Raw genomic sequence first — 21,087 nt, forward strand, 5'->3', positions numbered from 1 at the left:
GTGCTGCAGAAAAAGAGATGGCTCAACACTGAGTCTTGCAGGATATCTGCACTGTTGATAGGGGATGCTCATCTCTGGGATTCCTGGTGAGAGGTATGTACCTGAGATTAAAGAAAGGCTTTGCAGTGCACTATACATGAGATCAGGGTAGAATTAGATGACTAAACAACCATGAGATCATCACAGAGGAAAAGCATACCCAAAGACTCACTGGGACAAGCAGATCTGCTACACTGGGGATCTGAAAGCAGGAAAAGGACTTGGGGTTTCTGAATCACCAGGCTTGGTTCTCCCTAACTTTTGCAAAAGTAAGTCCCTTTTATTCTGCCCCAAGTCCTTTCCTGCATGAAGGCAGAAGGGTTATAGTTAGCTTGGATTGTCACAATCAAATACTCTAGGAAATGTTCTTTTTTAGGTGACCCACAGGCACATAGACATGGTTAACCAGGTAAGCACAGACCACCATGCGTTTGGTTATTTCTCTAGGTGACTACTTCCCAAAATATGACTTTAGTCAATGAAGTTATTTATTCTGGCATGAACCAAACCCTCAGCTCACCATGAGTGTGACCATCAGAGCAGAAGTACATAGTGGGTAGAGGAACAATATGGATCATAGTCAAGATGCTGAGTCCCCATGCACATGCTTCATCTCCTTCCCTTGTACTTTCCTGGCAGGAAGTAGAAAAACAGTATCCTCATGTCACGCTTAAGATGTGCTTTGTTAATGGTAAGCACTTGCAGGAGAGAATTACAAAACAGTAAAATGAATCTTGTGCTCAAATGGGCTTTCATGAAGTGGGCCATTATATGGTCAATGCATATCCCTGTCTGAAACTTCCTGACTTGTTGGCTTTACTCCTTCTCCTAGTGTGAAGGCAGCAGGAAATTTTCATCTGCCATTGCCCTGCTTTATTTTATAGGTTTGTCACAGTGTTCTTGAGCAATGTATTATTGTATTTTCATCTTCTTGAACTTTACAAAAATAGATCCACTTTTTGTGCAGTCTTCTCTAAGGTGATTTTGTTAGTGGGGCGCAATCGGTTTCTGAGGCTCAGCCAGCCATACTGATGCACTTGCTTTCACTGCTCTGTGCTGTCAGTCAGGTATCAATCTCCCCATGTGATCTGTCCATCACCCTAGCAGCAGTTAGGTGGGCTCCTTTGACCGCGAACCATACTGTTGCTGCCTGGCCCATCCTTCCATAAGTCTGCCAGTGGATTTTCATCTACTAGAATCAAATTTTATAAACTTCATTTTACCTGATCTTAATACTAGAAATGCAAATGTCAACTGGGAAGATCATTTTTTCTAATTTTTAGAGATATTTTATTTATCTAGTTATATTCATGATGTGTATATGTGTCTACATATGTGCACCATGTGCATATCTGGTAGCCTTGGAGGCCAGTAGAAAGCCTCAGGTCCATTGGAACTAGAGTTACAAGCAATCATTAGCTACCATGTGAGCACTGGGAACAGAACTCAAGTATTTTGCAAGAGGCAGCAAGTGCTGTTGATTACTGTGTCATCTCTCCAGCCCACAAAGTTTTATTGATGATATTTATTTATGATATTTGAAGAATCAGAAGAACATCATTTTACACACGTGTACTCATGCATGGATGCACCTACACATGCATACCACACACATGCACAAAACAAAAGGATGTAAATCTCACCCAGTGAAACATTGAGGGCATAGAATATTTACATTTCTGTACATATACAGAAATGATGAGCCAAAAACAGTATTAGAAAATAGGCCATGTAACAGCATTATACTCTCAACTCTACCTTTCTTACATAGCAAGAAGTTCAAGGAACAGTAGGAATTCAAAACCTCTAGGTATCATGTAATTCTAGACAGGTATATTCCCTAATAATAATATTGACAGTAACAAGCCTGCTTGTGTTGCCATTGTGCACAAGTAGAGAAGCAATAGAGGGGCTTACCATTTCTTACTGGGAACTATGGTAGGTATTAGAGTTGAAACAACATTAGCATTTCCAACAGCACCTGGTGTATAGGGGGTCATTGCATGAGATTCAGTTCTGTCTCTCTAAGATTCGTAGACTGAAGTCCTAACTCTTGGTGCCTCATAGGATGAGCATATTTGGATATAAGATCCTTGCAGATAGATCTGCTAAAGTGTGATAAGGCTACTAAAAGGTAAGAGTCCCCCAATCCAGCCCGTGCAGAAGGGGAAAGTTGCATGTGTATGCACTTTCATCACACACACACACACACACACACACACACACACACACACACACCCATGTACATACATGCATACACGCACACAGAGACAAATCTCTTATGGAAAAAGGGCAAAGATGATGATGTTGCTTTTATAAGCCAGGAACCACCACATATTACTAAAATAAAAAGATGTCTCAGTGGTTAAGAGCACTGACTGCTTTTCCAGAGGACCAGGGTTCAATTCCCAGAATCCACACGGCAGCTCACAGTTGTCTGTAACTTCAGTTCCAGTGGATCCAACACCCTCAGAAACATACGTGTAGGCAAAACACCAATGCACATAAACAAATATATTTTTAAAAACTGAATGCAGGACTTGGATAAGAGAAACAGAATAGAATTTCCCTTATAGCATTTAGCTGGAAGCAGCCCTGACATCTTGATCCTGGGGTACTGTATTCTACAACTGTTAGGCAGTAACATTTTTAAAAGTCATTATGTGGTTTGGGACATTTTTATGGCAGCCATAAAAAAACAATGCACAGTTGTCATGTTTATCTCATTAGTTTACTAAGAGAAATCATATCTGCATTTGGTTGGATTTATAAACCCCTTTCATGGTAGCAGAATAATGAGCACTAATTAATGCCAGGGAGCTGACTGTTATAATGCATATGTAGCATATATAGTTAGCATTGAAAAGCTAACCTCATTTGTGTGCAAATAAAATTTGATTCTCTACACTTGGTAGCACTGAGAATTCAGTGACATATCTGTTCTTATAGTCTGTTTGGTGAATCTTTCTTCAAATCAAGTTGGAATATATATAACAAACCATAAACTATAATCTTTGAGTTGAACATGATAAGCAACTCAGATGTGGAATTGTTATTGGTTTATTCTAAGGTTTGTAAAAGGTATTTGTTTCATTATTCGTGTGTGTGTGTGTGTGTGTGTGTGTGTGTGTGTGTGTGTGTGTGTGTATTTGTGCATACATGTATGCATGTAGATACCCATGGAAACCAGAAGAGGGTATCAGATCCCTAGAGCTGGAGTTACAGGCAATTGTAAACCACTCAACAATGTGGATGCTGAAACCAAACTTGGGTCCTCTGAAAGAGCATCAAGTGTTCTTAAGCACTGATCTGTCTCTTCAGCCCTTCATTGTTACTCATTAGTATCAGAATGGGGACACTTAAGTTCTTGTGTACTTAACATGGGAATAGCTAAGTTGATCATAATACATTTTAATCTTTTAAAAGAAAACTTGAGCTGGGCGGTGGTGGCACACGCCTTTAATCCCAGCACTTGGGAGGCAGAGGTAGGCAGATCACTGTGGGTTCGAGACCAGCCTGGTCTACAAGAACTAGTTCCAGGACAGCTTCCAAAGCCATAAAGAAACCCTGTCTCAAAAAAAAAAAAAAAAAAAAAAAAAAAAACACTTGAAATACACCATTAAGTTGATGAGGTTCTCAAGACTCTTTGAAGGAATCAGTGAAGTCCAAATGACTTTTATGACAACATGAACACACCATCGGCTGAGAAAGACTCAGTCTTGCATTCACAGACAGTGGACATTTTCAGAAACTATTGGCCATACTGTGAGTGTCTGACAAGGCTATCTTCCTGTGTAGTTGCATATCCACAGGAGATTATATTTTCCTTATATACTTCAGCTAGAACAGTGTTATGAAAAGTTGAAGGCAAAAGCACCTGTGAGAATCCAGCTGATTGCAACTATTAGATACTAAAAATATTTGTAAAACCATGCCACTATGTTCACTAAACTTTTATTGATCTGGAAATAGAAAGTTATTATCACTAAAATTTATCCACTAAATGAATTAGTGTAGTGGGCCTTCTATAAACACTTTCAGTAAGTATTTTCCTTCAGTTTAATATGTGACAAAGTAGATCAGGAGGACTCTGCAGCCCTCCACAGTATTTGAGCTATGATGAAGTGCTGTGTCCAAATCATTAAAACTGATAGAGAATGTGCCTTCTCACCTTGGTAACAACAGGAAGGGAAACTCAGACACATTGGGAGGATGCTGAGTCACTAGGACTGATCGCCTGGGATGATGGGTTTAAAGGTTATCATTAACATCTTTTCAGCATCTTATCTGTGTTTCTAAAATTTTCCACTTCAGAGCATATTTCTTTTGCATGCAATGAAAGGCAATTTGTTTTCATTTGCACTGTTATTCTTCACTTAAAAAAATACTCCCTGCCCTTAAGCCATCATTTAGGACCCAAAGTTGCAAAGTGTCTCTTAATTATATTTTCACAGTCTGAGCTCATAAAATTCTGCCAGATTAAAGGTCTACAGGCAAATTAGCCATAAGCTGTTTGGAGGTAGAATTTATCGAAGTAATTTGTGTTGCACCAGCAGTTTTTAAAGAAATGGCCTTGAAAAACACCACCATGAAGAAGGACCCATTTTCCAGGGAACAATCATACAAAGGCTAGGATGAACATTGATTTGTATTCAATTATTCATAGGTCCCATTACCACAAAAAATGTTAGTATTGTCAATGATACATCCCAAAGATTTTGACTAAAACATTCTCAAGTGGCTCTTATTGTCCCTTTGTTTTGTTTGATTTTGAAGTCAAGCTGAGCCAGGTGTCACTATCTACAAATAAGAACTCAATGTGTGACTTTGAGCTAGAAATGTAGGTCACACATCATGTTCTTAATGTATTGTGAGATTGGTAGCATATGTCCTCACACAGCTACTATGAGTATTGTATATTATAATACATGAAAACAAACCCAGCAGGATCTAATTGATGAACAAGAAAGGACTATAAAACACCTAATGCTATCTTTAGTTTTCTAAATACTTTCAAATTTGTACTGGAATGGCTCCTTCACTTTTTTAGGAATAGTCTAGAATCTGTGCAACTCTCTCTTTCAGTGATTGATCTTGCCTTCTTCTGTAGTCTCTAAAAACTTCCCCCGGGCTGTCTAAGATTCCTCTCCCCTTTCCAGAGAATGAAGAAGTTGCATCACCTGGGATGCTTTCAGTTTCCCTTCTTCTCTACCACAAGGAGGCTCTCCTGCTTCCATTATTGTCTTCCACTCAATGTCTTGCACTCCCCTTCAAAACATCATACATCTCTCTCCTAGACTGCTCACCATTTGCCTGCTGGAAGTTGTGGATTATATTAGTCTCTTTGTTTTCTGTTCTGTGAGGACCATTTATTTGACTCAAACTTAAGCAGGATGCTAACACAAATGAATAGATAAACCTTTGTCAGCCTTTTTGTGTCATTTGAGATTGGGAAATGTCTTAAATTGCTACTCACACAGAAAGCTTTGCACAAATCTAAACTTTTTTTTGAGACAGGATTTCTCTGTGTAGTTTTGGAGCCTGTTCCAGAACTTGCTTTATAGACCAGCTGGCTTCGGACTCATAGAAATCTGCCTGCCTGTGTCTCCCAAGTGCTGGAATTAAAGGTGTGTGCAGCCAAAGCCCAGCCAGAAATCTAAACTCCTATAGCTTTCCAAATCTCTTACCATTAATTTCACCCTTCTCCCAGAAAAAGCCTGGAATTACCCACAGCATATAGAGATCAGGAAAGAGTGAGGATCGTTCAGTAAATAAGGGATACTGCTGCATCTGTATCTGATACAGAAAACTGGGAAATTCCAAAAAAAAAAAAACAACCTGGGCTTTTGCATCAGCACCCCAAGCCCAAACCCCAAATTCAGCAGATACAAATGTCCTAAGTGCTATCTTACAGCTCTTTCTCCTAGGTGTCCTAAGTGAGGGTTCATTTGTTTTAAAATTGAAAAAGGATAGCTACCATTTAGATGACTGGTATAAAACACAAAGAAATCCATCTTTCCATGTTGCCTTAAAGAGTCCAGAGTTTAGAAGGAGAGTGGCCAACTTGAAATTTTATGTATTTATACTGAATTCAGTTTACATAAAAATTCTCCTTCAGTGTGTAAATTAAATGTGAACAGTGTCATGATATCACATATGAGAGCTCCCTGAACCATACCAGATGTACTGTATGGTCAAGATCAGTGTGGTCTTTTCCATTTGCTTCCGCCATTTTCAAAATGCTATGCAAAGCCTGAAATATTTTTATGACTATAGACTACAGTAGAGAACTTGGCAACCACTTATAACAAGGGAAAAAAATCTGTCAATCATACTCTTTGAAGAAAATTACTCTCTCACATTCACTCATCAGAATGGGAGTTTCGAGATGACAGTCAAAGCCGCTGTTGCTGGCATGTTCTTCATTACCGCTAGAAACTTTAATATTTTACAAATTGTTGGGAAGAATCTTTCTACAAGTTTGATTTTTGTTGAGTCCTTGTCTCATATTGTCACTAGCCCACACCTTCTTTGTCTCCATTTTCATGAGTCATTCATTTCACATTGGCACAATGGATTGTAACAATAAAAATAGTGTCGTGATGATGCAACACCATATTCTCTACCACATAGCTTCATTAGCCAAAGTCAAGCCAAGAAATTGCTTCAAATTCTTCTCCATATGCTCCTAACAAACCCCTTATGGTCTTAATAAACCTCCTATCAATCTGTTTGCTAATGTCTTTGCAATTATTGTGCTTACACAATTTTAATGCATTTATCTTTACTTATATGTGTGTAGGTGAATTCAAAATTATGCATATGAGTTTCATTTGCCTTATTGCAAAATAATATGTATGTGGATTGCATATGTATATAGGAGCATATGTGAACTTTGTGTGTGTGTGTGTGCATGTGCATGTACATACATATGCTCCTGTTGGCTGTTATACAAATGATAGATATTTGATTTCCCTTCTCTTTGGAAACCCAGAGAGCTCAATATTTTACCCTGTTCTTATATAAGCTGGCTTGGTTGAAACGCTGTGGGTTTATCAGGAGGAAATGGCTTTTGCAATCTCTCACTGTATCTGTTATTTCTCCCTCCCTGGTAGACAAACTCTACTGATGTGAGTGCCTGCTGATGAATCATCCCTCTGATACAGGAAAGGATAAGAAGCTGTTTAATTGAAGTAGCTTTGAAAAAACACATCTATTGTATTTTGCTGGGAATTATTAATAAAGTATATATTCTCCTTCCAACTCTCCATCTTGTGTGAATTTTCTCATGCTGATCAGATTCATCCATGGAAACTATTAAATTCCATGCCTAGCTGAGCCCACGCAGAACAAAAAATCTTGTCTTGGCTATGCTAAAATTAAATGGAACAATGATCCTGGCAGGTTGTGTGGTCCCCTGGGGGTCAGCAGCTGTCTGCCCTGATTTTGGGTAGTAAAATCCAATTTCTACTCTGCCCACATGGCTTGGGAAACAGCAGGTGACCCCAGTGGCTTGCAGAATTTGGGCTTCTTCAGTTGGGAAACAGGACCAAACACATCAATTTCAGTGGCAGTCAGAGATGAGGAGAGTATCTGATGGGCATGATCAAATCAGTCATTAAACACAAACCATCACTAAAGCTGTAGAGCAGACTCAGAGCCACACTCTAGGTCAGAGACCCAAGACAGAAGCACAGTGTGGCAGGAAGAAGCCATGTCCGGGCCATCTCTGCACTGATTGCAGAGGCTTCCGAAACAGTTTGTACTGGGGGACAGCTCATGTCATTCCACTATGCAGCTGCCCTGAAGGACTTTCTGTTCCATTGTCCATGGAATGAAATTTAAACTTTATTTTGTGGCATTTGAGGCTCGTTGCCATTAAGCTTCCATTTCTCTTTGCAGTGGGCTTGCCTGCAGTCACTTCCTTGTACTATCTCCAAATGACTCACCAGTTTCTATGCAGATCAAGACCCCCAGAGCTACCTATATAAAATGCCTTATCAGGTTTCTGCTTTAATATCCTAGCCAGGTTGTAGAATCTGATTTTCTTGTTTTTGATCTCCTCTCCTACTCTCTAACTTTTGTTTCCCTGCCCCCTCTCTTTCTCATGTATTTATGTTTCCCCTGGATAGTTATTAGTCTCTGCTCCAACTAATATTATATATCTTCATACTTAGCATCATTAAGGACTGGGTCTGCATCAAGCATGCATCCTCTCGTTACTTTAGAGACCTTTGCATGTATATGATATATGAAAAGCATATTATTTGATGAGTGAATAAGTAAGTAAATGCATAGAAGGTCTCCAACAGCAATATTAACTGTATATTATATCTACCTCCATTCATGTGCATGAACAGTGAGCAATTAGAAATATATTATTATTTCATAAGCCATATGTAACCAAACCCAGGCTATTTTACAGCTTTGACTGTCTGGTCATTCTGATCCTACTCTCAGTGATGTAGGATTGTAGATACTCAAAACCCCTGATTTTACTTACTAGATGCCAGTATCATCTGTGCTTCAGTTGTGAGGCATCCCAACACTTCTGAGTGTCCTCTGGGGGCAAAAATCTCTGATCTAGGAAGTAAAAGGAAAATAATGGTTTCAAACCTGACAATGACAAGAAGTAGAAAGATAATCTGTATGACTATCCACCCATACAGATGAAAGCTCAGAGCCAAAGACTAACAAGTCAAACTCACATGTATGTAAAAAGAAATGTATCAAACTTAGTTTTTCTCCTAATTTAATTAGTTAGTGAAATCTATTATCTATTTCTTATCTCATGACAGGTTAAGGAGAAAACAATGTGATTGTTTCATTGGATTCAATTTGTGGAGTTTATGAATGCCAACTGACTCTTGGTTAAAACAGGTCAACAACAATAACAACAGCAACAAAACCCCAATGAGCTGAGCATAGTAGTAGTCCACAGCCTGTTAAGGGTTATATGGCTTTAAAAGATACTATGTAATATTTTAAGTAGTAGAACACTAAAAAGATACCGTTAGTATCAGAAGCCAGGCAAGAATGGAGACTTTCCTGTATTGATGACAGTTTTATCTCCTTTCTGATCTAATTATAATCTCTCACTTGTATCTTATTAAAACAACCAAAACTCTAATGCATGCACAGAATATTTATTCAATGTGGTTTGTATATATTGTGTGTGAGAGAGCGTGTGAAATGTGAGGGGTGATTGGTGGCACACATGTGAAGATTGGAGAATACATGGAGTTTCAGAACTCCCCATTGATCCTGTTTGAAGTGGATCACTTGCACAATGTTGTGTGTGCCAAGCTGGCTGGCCCATGAGTTTCTTGGAATTCTCCTTTTTCCATCTCATTACAGACATTCTGGAATTACAGATGTGTGCTATCTCATCAAGTATTTTCAATAAATTTTTATTTTTAATTAAGTATATGTGTGTAGGAGTATGTGTGGGTATGTGAACATGAGAGCAGGTTCCCTCAGAGGCCAGAAGAGAGGGTTGAAGCCACTGGAACCAGAGTCACAGGTGACTGTGAGCTGACCAGAACATGAGTTCTGGAAACTGAACTGAAGTCCTTTGGGAGAACAGCATGAGTTCTTAATCATCTTTCCAGGCTCCTCACCCAACATTTTCTATAGGTTTTGTGGATCTGAACTCTGGTCTACTAAAACATTTCTCCAGCTGCTGAATTTAAAATTTCAAGAAGAATGTGGTATGATTTCATTCTCTCCATAAGAGAAGAAAATAAGAGATAATAATAAAAAATAACAGAGAGGAAGAAAAAAATCAAAGAAAGAAAAATCAAAACAGTTATAGAGAAAAACAGAAAAAGCTCATCTTGAGGAGAACAAACGTGATTGGAAGATCATAAAGAGATCAAAATTATTAAAGTGAAAATAATATCTATGTTGTGGAGATAAAGGATGCCCAGCTCCCAATGGACAAGTTTTCTTAAACATGGGCAATTGAATTAATGAAGCAAAAATATATTTAAACATATAATGAAAAATGCTTTTCTATAGTATAGGAAATCTGCACATGAACTTGAAAGAACATATTCTGCATTTCCAGAAACATGATATAATCACAGAACACCAAAAATGACCCAACAAAACCACTGAATTTTAACAAAGAGCTCAGAAATTTTTACGTCATTTTTATGAATGATGTAATGCACACTGCATCTAGTCAGACATTAATGTTCCTAATTATGAAATTAAGAGGATATGAAACTGCATTGGTCTTTTTCATCCTTCAGTACAAAAAGTCAACATATTGATATAAGTGAATACATCAAGACAAATACTTGTGCATCTTACTACAATTGTTGTTAGCTACAAAAAAATGTTTAGGACTGGTTCAAACTTTCCAGATTTTTCTCAGATAAGTGGGCATGCTTGTGTACTCCTTAGCTTGTACACATCCTCCTGTACACATTCAATAATGGCAACATCAAAAAACAGCTACAGAATGGAAACAGAATGGAGCTATGCAGCAGAGACATCATATCTTAATATGCAAATGTTGATGTATAGTAATTAATACATTTTTGAAAGGGGAATGACCAGAGCATCATTGTAGATGGAGATTTCTGTTCTGCTTGGTCCTGTCCTACAGCTATTTGGACCCAAATAAACACACAGAGGCTTATATTAATTATAAACTTGCCAATATCTCAGGCTTCTTACTGGCTAGCTCTCTCTTAATTATTAACCCATAGGTATTAATCTATGTATTTCTACATGACCTTATCTTACCAGAGAATGCCCAGTGTCCTATCTTCCAGGTAGCTACATGGCGTCTCTCTGGCAACTTCTCTCTGTATTCTTCTTTCCAGAATTCTCCTTGTCTGGTAACCCCACCAATGCTTCCTACCTGGCTACTGGCCAATCAGTGTTTATTCATCAACCAATAAGATAATCATGTATTCACAGCATACAGGACACACCCCATCACAACATGCCTCATAATAAAGATACTCACAGAACTGATACTTGTAACACCTCAGACCACTGGTTCTCAACCTTCCTAAGGCTTCAACCCTTTAATCCAGTTCCTCAGGTGGTGGTGACCCCCAACCATAAAATTATTTGGTTGCTACTTCATTAACTATAATTTTGCTACTGTTATGAATTTTAATGTAAATATCTGATAGCAGGATGTGTGATATGCAACCCCTGTGAAGAGGTCATTTGACCCCAAAGAGGCCACAACCCAGAGGTTGAGATGAGAACCACTGTTCCAGAAGATATCCGAATGTTCTTGTTTCCTTCAGCCTGCCCACGAAACAGAACACTGCCCCAACAGGATGCAAGCCCACAGTTCTAATAGTACAGTGGTTTCAATGGTGGCTGATGGGTTCAGATGAACACAAGGGTGGGTATCCTCTGAAATATATAAGCTAATCAGGACTCTGCCCACAAATGCTTACAACTAAATCCCTTGAATTCTGTAAATAATTAGACAGGTCTGGTGGAAAGAAGCCTGAGGAGAAATTACATGTAATGGACTGCAGTGGCAGTGGGAATCAATAAAGGGGACTAGAGGGGAGGGGGCAGGAGAAAACCCAAAAGGAAGTTGGGAAGATTGACTGAGAAGAGGGAAAAGAGCAAGTTGTGGGTTTAGCAAGGAAAGGATGAGAGAGCAGGAATACTTGTGTGGGAAGGATAGCAGACGCCAAGTGTATGAAGCTTTCCATGGTGCAGAGGTGAAGACAGGCGGATCCTGGAGGCAAACTGCCCAGCCAGCCTAGACAACTGATGAGAGTTTCATTGAGAGAACCTGTTTCCAAAAATGAGGTGGACAGCTATAGAGAAAAATACTGCTGTCACCCTCTAGTGTCTATATGTATTTGCACAGCTTGCACATGGGCACACAGATGCACGTACATACAGACAACACATATATATGACACACACATCCACAGAGAGGGGGAGGGAGGGAGGGATGGCAGGAGAGAGAGAGAGGGAGGAGAGAGGGGGATACAGAGGGGAGAGAGAGAAAGAGAGAAAGAGAAAGCAAACAAATAAAACCCAAACTAAGAATTTTTTCAGTGTGGCTGGGACAATATATGAGGCCATTAGCAGTGGGTTCAAGATCTAATGCACAAACTGACTTAGTGGAGCCCATTCTATATGGAGAGATACCACGCCCAGCCTAAACACAGGGATGTGGGGGTGGAGAGGTGCTGCCTAAATGAGATGATGGGACAGACTTACTAGACTTCCTAGGGGAGGCCATATCCTCTCCAAGGAGCAGATGGGAGGTGGCTGGGGCCGGGATAAAGTGGGGAGAGCAGGAGGAGAGGAGGGAGGGGAACTGGGATTGGAATGTTAAAAAAAAAGATTAATAAAATAAGAAATCTTTTGTCTATACATATTGCACACATGCACACACAGTGTGCTAAGTGAAAGGTCATGCCAAGCATACCATGACAGAAGTAAAAGGATGGCTTCTAGAGAGGCTGTTGAAATGATGGACACCTTGTGTCTAAAGATCTCATGGTTTCATTAAGGAGGAAAAAGGAAATAGCCTGAGAGTACTTCTAAAACCGTACCCTAGAGTCAGGATAACTCACCTAATGACCCACAGACAAACCATAGGCACAGTTTCAACACTCACCCATCAACTATTGTCTTCTGTGTGCAAGCCCCAAAAAGTATATCTGGAAGAAAATAGTTATGCCCAGTTATATTGAAAATAAGCAGAGAGAAAAAATCAAAACAGACTCATGTAACTAGGTTTGTAGATATCGGCCAAGCTGTGACATCAGTTAGTTCACTGTCTTCTGCATTGGTCAAGTGTAATGGGGCATTTGTTCATCATGTGACTAAAAGCAGGGCAAGAGTACAGTCAGCAACAGGACCTGATGTCCCTCTGTGCACTTCCCAGCATGCCCTTCTCTGCCAGGGCTACCTCCACACCCAGTGTGTTTTAGTTCTGTGTTGTTCAGCAAATTCATTGCTTCTCTAAATATCATGGGTTCCTTTATACTTTGTTGTTTTTCCTTGTTAAAAGAAGTTAAAATATTTTTTTCTAAAAATATTGAGAGGGTTAAATTGCTCTTCAAGATATCCAGACTGGCTTATGAAGTGCTTGGCCTGTTGGGTAATAATAACCCATCCTGTGTTTCCCTTCTCCTGCCTGCCTCCCTCTTTTCCTTCCCACATTCTTCCCTGTAGACATCTGCACCTTCAGATAAAAATCCTCAAGTCTTAGAAAGGAATTGTCATTTTTATAAAACTTTAAAATTATTTCCATGCTAATAAGCTCCCCCAAATTGGAGGAGTTAATTTGAAAGTGTCCCTAGAGGCAGGAAGGCCTTCCAAGGCCCAGGACTTCTTCTCAGCTCATTGACCTTCACTGGAAACTTGGGTGCAGCAATAAACACTCCAAAGTTACAGAATGACTCAGCCTCTGCCAAGGCCGTATGCACACTTTTCCATCTCATTAACAAAATGCTTATTCCTCATAAAACCTTGAAGAAAAAGCAATTCTCTCACCCCAAAAAACAATCTCTCAACTCCCATCTCTAAAACTGGATTAACCCTCATAATACAAAAAGGGAAAAAATTTTTTTCAGTAAAAATGACTCTCCTCGTGATGAGCAAAGGGATCCAGAGCAGGCTGGTAAAACCCACAGAAACAGCTGACCTGAACAAGAGAGAGCTCTTGGTCCCCAGATTGATAGCTGGGAAACCAGCATGAGACTGATCCAGACCCCATGAACGTGGGTGTCAATGAGGAGACCTAGGAGATCTATGGGGCCCCTTAGATCAGTAGATCAGTACTTATCCCTAGCATAGGAATGGACTTTGGGAGCCCATCCCACATAGAGGAATACTCCCTGAGCCTAAACAAACGGCATGGGCCTAGGCTCCATCCCAAAGGATATGACAGACTCAGAGGACCCCCTATGAAAGGCCTCTCCCTCCCTGGAGAGCAAAAAGGGTATGAGATAGATAGGGTATTAGTTGTGGGGGCAGGGGAGGAGGGGAAGGAGAGGGAACTAGAATTGACATGTAAAACAATCTTGTTTCTAATTCAAATAAAAAAATTCAAAAAAAAAGTGACTCTTCTCTCCAGACTCAGCAAGAGATAGTGTCCTTTCTGTTTCTCCCTACCTATTTGGCACTTTTTGACATAAAGGTACAAGTTCTCATCTTGAGTCACATACAGATGTCCAAAAATACCAGGGAAGAGGTCTGGCAAGGGAAGACACATGCCAAAGTCTCTTTATTACACTAGGAAGGACCTTCCCATCCCTTGTGAAGGGATCTACTCCCTTAGTATACCTACAGGCTTAAAACAATGTTCAATAGCATTTAAATTCATGACAGATAAGCTAAATAATTGAAATAAAAAGAGAAGGTACAGGCATATGGCTATAGCCAAGAAAAGTGAGCTAATGTTTATGAACAATTGAATAAATACTAAATATAGGAAATACAAAAGACCAAATGCCATTGCAAGTAGGAAGCATTGCAGGCAAAGTGATACTGCAGAGCCAGTCCCCTTCAGGTCACCCCTGCACAGTGCAGTGAAGATATGAACCTGATCTACAAGTCTCATGTGCTTTACAAGTGTTTCCATCCAAAACTGACACCAATGAACGATCTGACTTGTAAGTTTCACATTCCTGGAACTTCATTCATACAACTTGGATTCATCAACAATAATGGGAAAGGATGTTAAAAAGAGAAACAGATACAAGAGACTCAGTAGGAACTGGCATTCTTACAAGACACTGGGATATTGTATTACTTATTACTGCAAACTGATGTCAAGTGGTGTCACCATCCCCTGTTAAAATTTATTCCTCCCTATGTAGGTTAATGACCCTGCTGATGTTAGATAAGAGACAGGGCATCTCAATTTTCATGACTTAGGAGAAAACCAGTTTATTTGAGTATTTTAGATGTAAGAGCAAATGAGGCCATCAAAAAGCCATTCTCCAGTGACCTGCTAATATTGTAATCTGACTTCTCTGAGCATCTTCCATCTTCTACCATCCTGGGTCACTCCCACACACCACAGAAGGACCAGAAGCTGGGTCTCTGATGTTTGCATGAATTGTAAAGTCTATAAATACTAGCTTGACAAAATAATGAATTCGTATTTCATCAGGATCTCAATTACAATTCCTGTCAAACCAGGGCCTGCCATTTCAGTCTGCTTCTTGTGAGTGAACTAGACCTACAGAGTTATCAACAGAGCCCCAGTACCCATCATCATTTAGCATAGAATTAACTCTTAACTCTACCAAGCAGGAAAGAAACAAATGAGATGATTAATGACTATACTAAATAAGTTGCATGAAATATGTGGCTCTAAGATTTGTAGTTAGTTGGAAATAGAAGTATCAAAAAAGTCTGTAGCCATACTACCTTCTTATCTGATCTTGGAAGCTAAGCAAGGTTGGTCCTGGCTGGCCTGGTCCTGGAGGAGAAGTATTAGAAAACTATCAAAAGCAATAAGTTGGAAATAATAGCAGCTGTAGACTCTTTAGTGTTGTTTAATCACACTGGAAATAGCAGAGCTTGGCAATCTCATTGTGATTTTGATTTTTTTTTATTTCATGGATCATGATAGCATTTTTTTTCATAAATGTGTTCACCATTTGAGTTCTTTTACATCATTTTATGTAGTTTTCTAGCCTCTAAACTGGATTATTTTGTTTTTTTTCTCTTTTGTAATATTGGGCTTTTTAATTCCTGATACACCTTGGCTACCAATCTTTCATTAAATGAACACTACAACTGTTTTCTCCCTTCCTTCCCATTGTCTTTTCACTCTGTTGTTACCTTACTATACAGAAAGTGCTCCCCAGTCAGATTTTCTCTGACTTGTTTATATTTACTCTTCTCACTTGTGCTGTTTGGATCTAACCCCCAAACTTACTGCCTATTGCCAGTGTCTTAACACTCTCCCCACCGACTATATTTGGAGCCTCCTGTCCTAAGAAACACTCATTGTTCTACACCTGAGACTCTGTAAATAAGGCCCATGTTTTCCTGTGTGGTCTGACCTTGTGTGATAGGATGCAAGTCATTTATTAAAGATAAAGGAAGTGTTGGAAGATAAAGAAGCGGGGACTAAAGTTATGCATGACCACACTCTTCTTGAGGATTCCTACGCCATTTCATGACTAGTTTACAGCAGTTGATGTGCAGTTAATGAGGGTGAAGAGCCCATGAGAGGTGCTATCTTGTGGTTTATACCACATTTACATCTCCATTTGTTGTACTTGTAACTGATCCACACCAAGGTGTCCACTACACCCAGCCAGCAACAACAGAGGGTTCCCTTTCCTGCCATACACATCAATGTGAATTCCCCTGAAAAAAAGAATGACTCAGACAACAAAGAATCGCAATGATACATGAATTGCAATGATAGAGGTGGCAATAAAAATCAACCATTGTAAAAATTTAAAGGGGAAAATAAATACTTAAGAGCATGTGATTTTTTTGCTAAGAATTATACTACAGAGGATTTCTAACCATCAAATTAAATATTCATATGTTCAATATGTGCTTTCTTATTTTAAAATGACTACATAACTCTGGAGTATCAAATACATTCTCCAAATATCACATATTCAACACATTACATAAATAGTATCTTGGAAACCAACCATATCTTATGAGCCAATATTATCCACCACAGGTGATTCATATTCATGTATGTACAGTATGTAGTTAGAGAAAAACTACAGTGTTAGCATTCAGTTGGCCTCAAAGAAGGCAGAAAGACTCATCATCATCATAATTGTCAATAGTAACAGCTAAGAATAGTCAATAAAGAATTGTGTGTATATATGTGTATGAAACCCTCCCACATACTCCTCCCTGCTCTCTTTTATATTCATGGCTTTTTTACTAATTGTTATTGCATGCATATATGGATATCCATATATATTCCTAAATATAACCTGTTCAGTCTGTGTAATGTTACTTGTGTGTACATTTTCATGGCTGAACAGTTGACACTCATGTGTATACATGTTCACACACATATGAACACACACACACACACACACACACACTAGCTAATGATCATCTTGCCACACTCTGATGCTTCCAAAATTCAGGCTTTGTCTTTTTCCTAAAAGTGTAATTTCATTGTGTTTCATTTTCATCATAGGGCCTTCATATTTGCTGAAGGAGAAAAAGTAAAATCAATTTTCTATTAAAATTCTATTTCCCAGTCCTGATCAAATCATCATTTGCAATGTGCCTGGTCAGTAGTTAATGTTTTATGTGTCTGGAGTAAAATAATAGAGAGGAAGACAAATGTGCCCTGATTATGATGCTACTTGGGTCAAAGCCTATTGTAATCATTCTCCATTCTCTAAAAGGGATGGTAACTCTTGGGTCTCAGAACAGATAATGAATTGGTTTATTTTTTTTAATAGTAATGTCCAGATCACTCTGCTATTATGTCATGCAGTGCTAAAGTAGATTCAGAAACATATTGTGAAGTAGCCAACTTTATTCTGAAAGTAATTCACATTTATGAAAAGTACTAAATTGGACTCTGTGTGTTTTTTAAGTATAATCTAACTAGATTATGCTCAAGAAATAGAGACTGGAGGGATGGATCAGAAGTTAAGAGGCTACCGTTCTTCCACAGAACCCATGTTTGGTTCTAAGCACTTAAACCAGGCAGCTTACAATAACATGCAGCTCCAGTTCCAGGAATCTGGTGCCCTCTGGCCCCTCCAGGCACATGCACACCTGTGATGCACATAAACACACCATAGATGAAAAGTAACAAATCTTTTAAAAAAAGAAATACCTGCTATGAACTCACAAGAAACTGTCGTCATGAGAATAAAATTCATGATAGCAAGGTTATCTGACCACAATTAAAATTAGAAACTGAGTGACATAATCAAGATAAAATTATAAGCCAAGACTAATGAAAGTACTATACCCTCTGTGCCAACAAGCACATGATTTTCATCCTGAATATAGACCCCTTGTGTATCCATTATAATACTTATTATTATTATCATTATTATTATTTCCTTTGGAAAAGTTGTGACAAAGGAGCTGCTTATGCCAGGAACTTTTGGGATACTAGAAAACTAAGACCCCAGTCAAATGGAACTCGCATTTCAGAAAAGGAAAAATCTATAGTATAAAAAATCAAGTATATGAATTTATACATGTTTTCACAGATATCATGAAGAAAGCAACAAGTAGATTAATTTTGTTTATAGTGGGCTATTTTCCAAGGAATAGTTGAGGGAGTCTCTATGTGGAGAAAAAGAGCCTTCAACAGAACAAGGCATCCAGCTATGCAAACTTTGGGGAGAACATCCTAGGAACAGAAGCAGACACCGTCATTCAAGGTATGAGAGGGAGATCAATGGTAAGTGCTGGACAGTGGCAAGAGATGAACCTAGCAAGTTTAGACAGGCATTAGGACATACCGTTACCCACTGAACTGGATTTTATTCCGAGTGTGACTGGAATCCTGGGGAGGACCTTTGAATAATTTCTATTTTGGAAAAACAAATTCATTTGCTAACTATGTGGAAAACTAATACTGAGAGGTTAAGAATAGACACTACTATAGCATTATTGTTAGGATGCATGGTAGTAAAATAGACAGCAGAGGTGGTTGGTGCCACAGGGACAGCAATAGAGAAAGGGCATAGTCAATCACTACAGAATATATTTTTTAAAAAATGTTTTCCAGGAAGATGACAATAAGAAAATCAAGGATGGAACCAGGGACCTTTGTCTAGTGAATTTGCTAATGGTGGTGGCACTTTCCAGACAGGGGATCTCAGAGAAGACAGCTGGGTATTGGTGGGGGTGTTTATTAAACAAAATACAGTTGAGATGTACAAGAGAAATCTAAGCAGAAATGTCAAACAGGATGTTAAGAATAAGAAGTATTGGAAAAAGGCAAATTTGGGATTGGATTCGATCATATATGTGACTTTTGAAGACAGAAGGGAAAGGAAAGGGGGAGAGAAGGGAGGGGCAGAGGGAAGAGGAAGCAAAGAAGGAAGAAAGGAAAGAAGGAAAGAAGGAAAAGGGAAGAAGGGAAGCGAAGGAAAGGAAGAACAGGGAAAAGGAGAGGGATGTAATCACAATATGCAAAGAAAGTGGCACCTCTAATGGAGAGAGAAACCACTTTAAAGCTCAGACCTGGGCTCAACAGGTAACAAACCTGCAGCACAAGTGTAAGGACCTGAGTTCAAATACCAAACAACCACATAAGAAGCTAGTCATGGCTTAGTGTGTGCCAATAACTCAAAAGCTATGGGAGATGAAGACAACAAGATACTGAGCTTGTCAGTTAAGCTCCAGGTTCAGCAAAAGACCCTGATCCACCAAAGGAACAAGGCAGAAACTGATAAGAGTCAGACATCCAGCATCTGGGCCATCTTACATGTGTGTGCCCACACACACACACACACACACACACACACACACACACACACACCAGGAAAATAGATGCAATTTCAAAGCACAATAAGAGTGTAACAGTGACAATGAAAAATAAAGAACATGCCTAGTCTAACTCCAGACCTTCTTCAAGCTGTGTATATTTGTTTATTTGTTTTTTATAGAATTGCAGAATTTTCTTGTACAATTGGTCTATTACTCCCTTATCAGATAACGGACTTAAAATATTTTCTCCTGCCCCATAGATTTTCATCCTATTGATATTTTTCCTTTGCTGTTCTGAGGCATCTTAGCTTAATACGATCCCACTTATCTATTATTGCTTTACTTTCATGGCGTATCCTAGACAATTATTAGAAAAATAAGTCATGGGTCTCTACACTAACAAGAGAGCAATTGAAAAAAGTCGATTAAGAAAACAATCTTGTTCACAGTTGCCCTAGAAGAGCAAAATACTATGCCTGTGCTTAGCTACACAAGTAAAACTTTAATATTGAAATCTATAAAAAAAATGCTGAAAGAGATTAAGACAAAAACAAATAAAGAGGCATTTCTTGATCATGGATTGAAGGACTTTATATTGTTAAAATTCATAGTACCCAAATATAGATATAGACAGATGATAGATGGTGGATGGGTGGATGGATGGATAGATAGATAGATAGATAGATAGATAGATAGATAGATAAGAAATAGGTGATATAGATAGATGGATGATAGATCAATGTATAGTAGATAGACAGACAGACAGACAGACAGATGATAAGATAGATGAAATCCCAATGCCATTTTCATGAAGAGAAAAAATTCTTTTAAATTAATTATGCTAGATATGGTGTCCACACCTGTAATCTCAACATTCAAGAAGCTGAGGCAGGAAGCTCAGAGGCCAGAATGAGCTATATAATAGGTTCTAGGCCAACTTGGATGAGAACCAGAGTCCAAAAAAAAAAAAAAGATAAACCTAAATATGTACAGAATCACAAAAGAACCTACCTAAGAGAAACTATCACAAACATAAAGTAAATGATACAGTAGGAACAGATTGGCATAAAGACAACCAGATAAACCAATAATTGAACCACAGAACCCAAATGAACCAAATAAATGCAAGCATATATTGTTATATGATTATTAACAGTGTGGAGAGAGTTCACAATTGGAAAAAGATAGTCTTTTTGGCAAACAACATTGGAAAACCTGAATATCCATATTCACACAGAGACACACATGCACACATGCATACACACACACTCGCATACACATGCATGTACCTGCACATTTGAACACACACACACACACACACACAGACACACAGACACACAGACACACACACACACACACACACACACACACACACACACACACACACACACACAAATGGAGTAGAACTTTACACATAACTGGAAATTATAAAAATTTTAGAATCTTCATTAGAACCTTCATGGTATGGATCTTAGCAATGATTTCTGAGGCAAGACATGCAATTCATGCTTTGCCTTTAGGTTCTTCCCCTGGTATTTGGTGGGGCCTGATCTACTACTGTTTGTTAAAAATTCTGTTCTATTGAGTGGCTCTTGATCTTTTCTGAATGCTTTATCTCATGATCACTTAAAGTGATGT

This window comes from Cricetulus griseus, chromosome 7 (genome assembly GCF_003668045.3).
Source record: "Cricetulus griseus strain 17A/GY chromosome 7, alternate assembly CriGri-PICRH-1.0, whole genome shotgun sequence".
Lineage (NCBI taxonomy): Eukaryota > Metazoa > Chordata > Mammalia > Rodentia > Cricetidae > Cricetulus > Cricetulus griseus.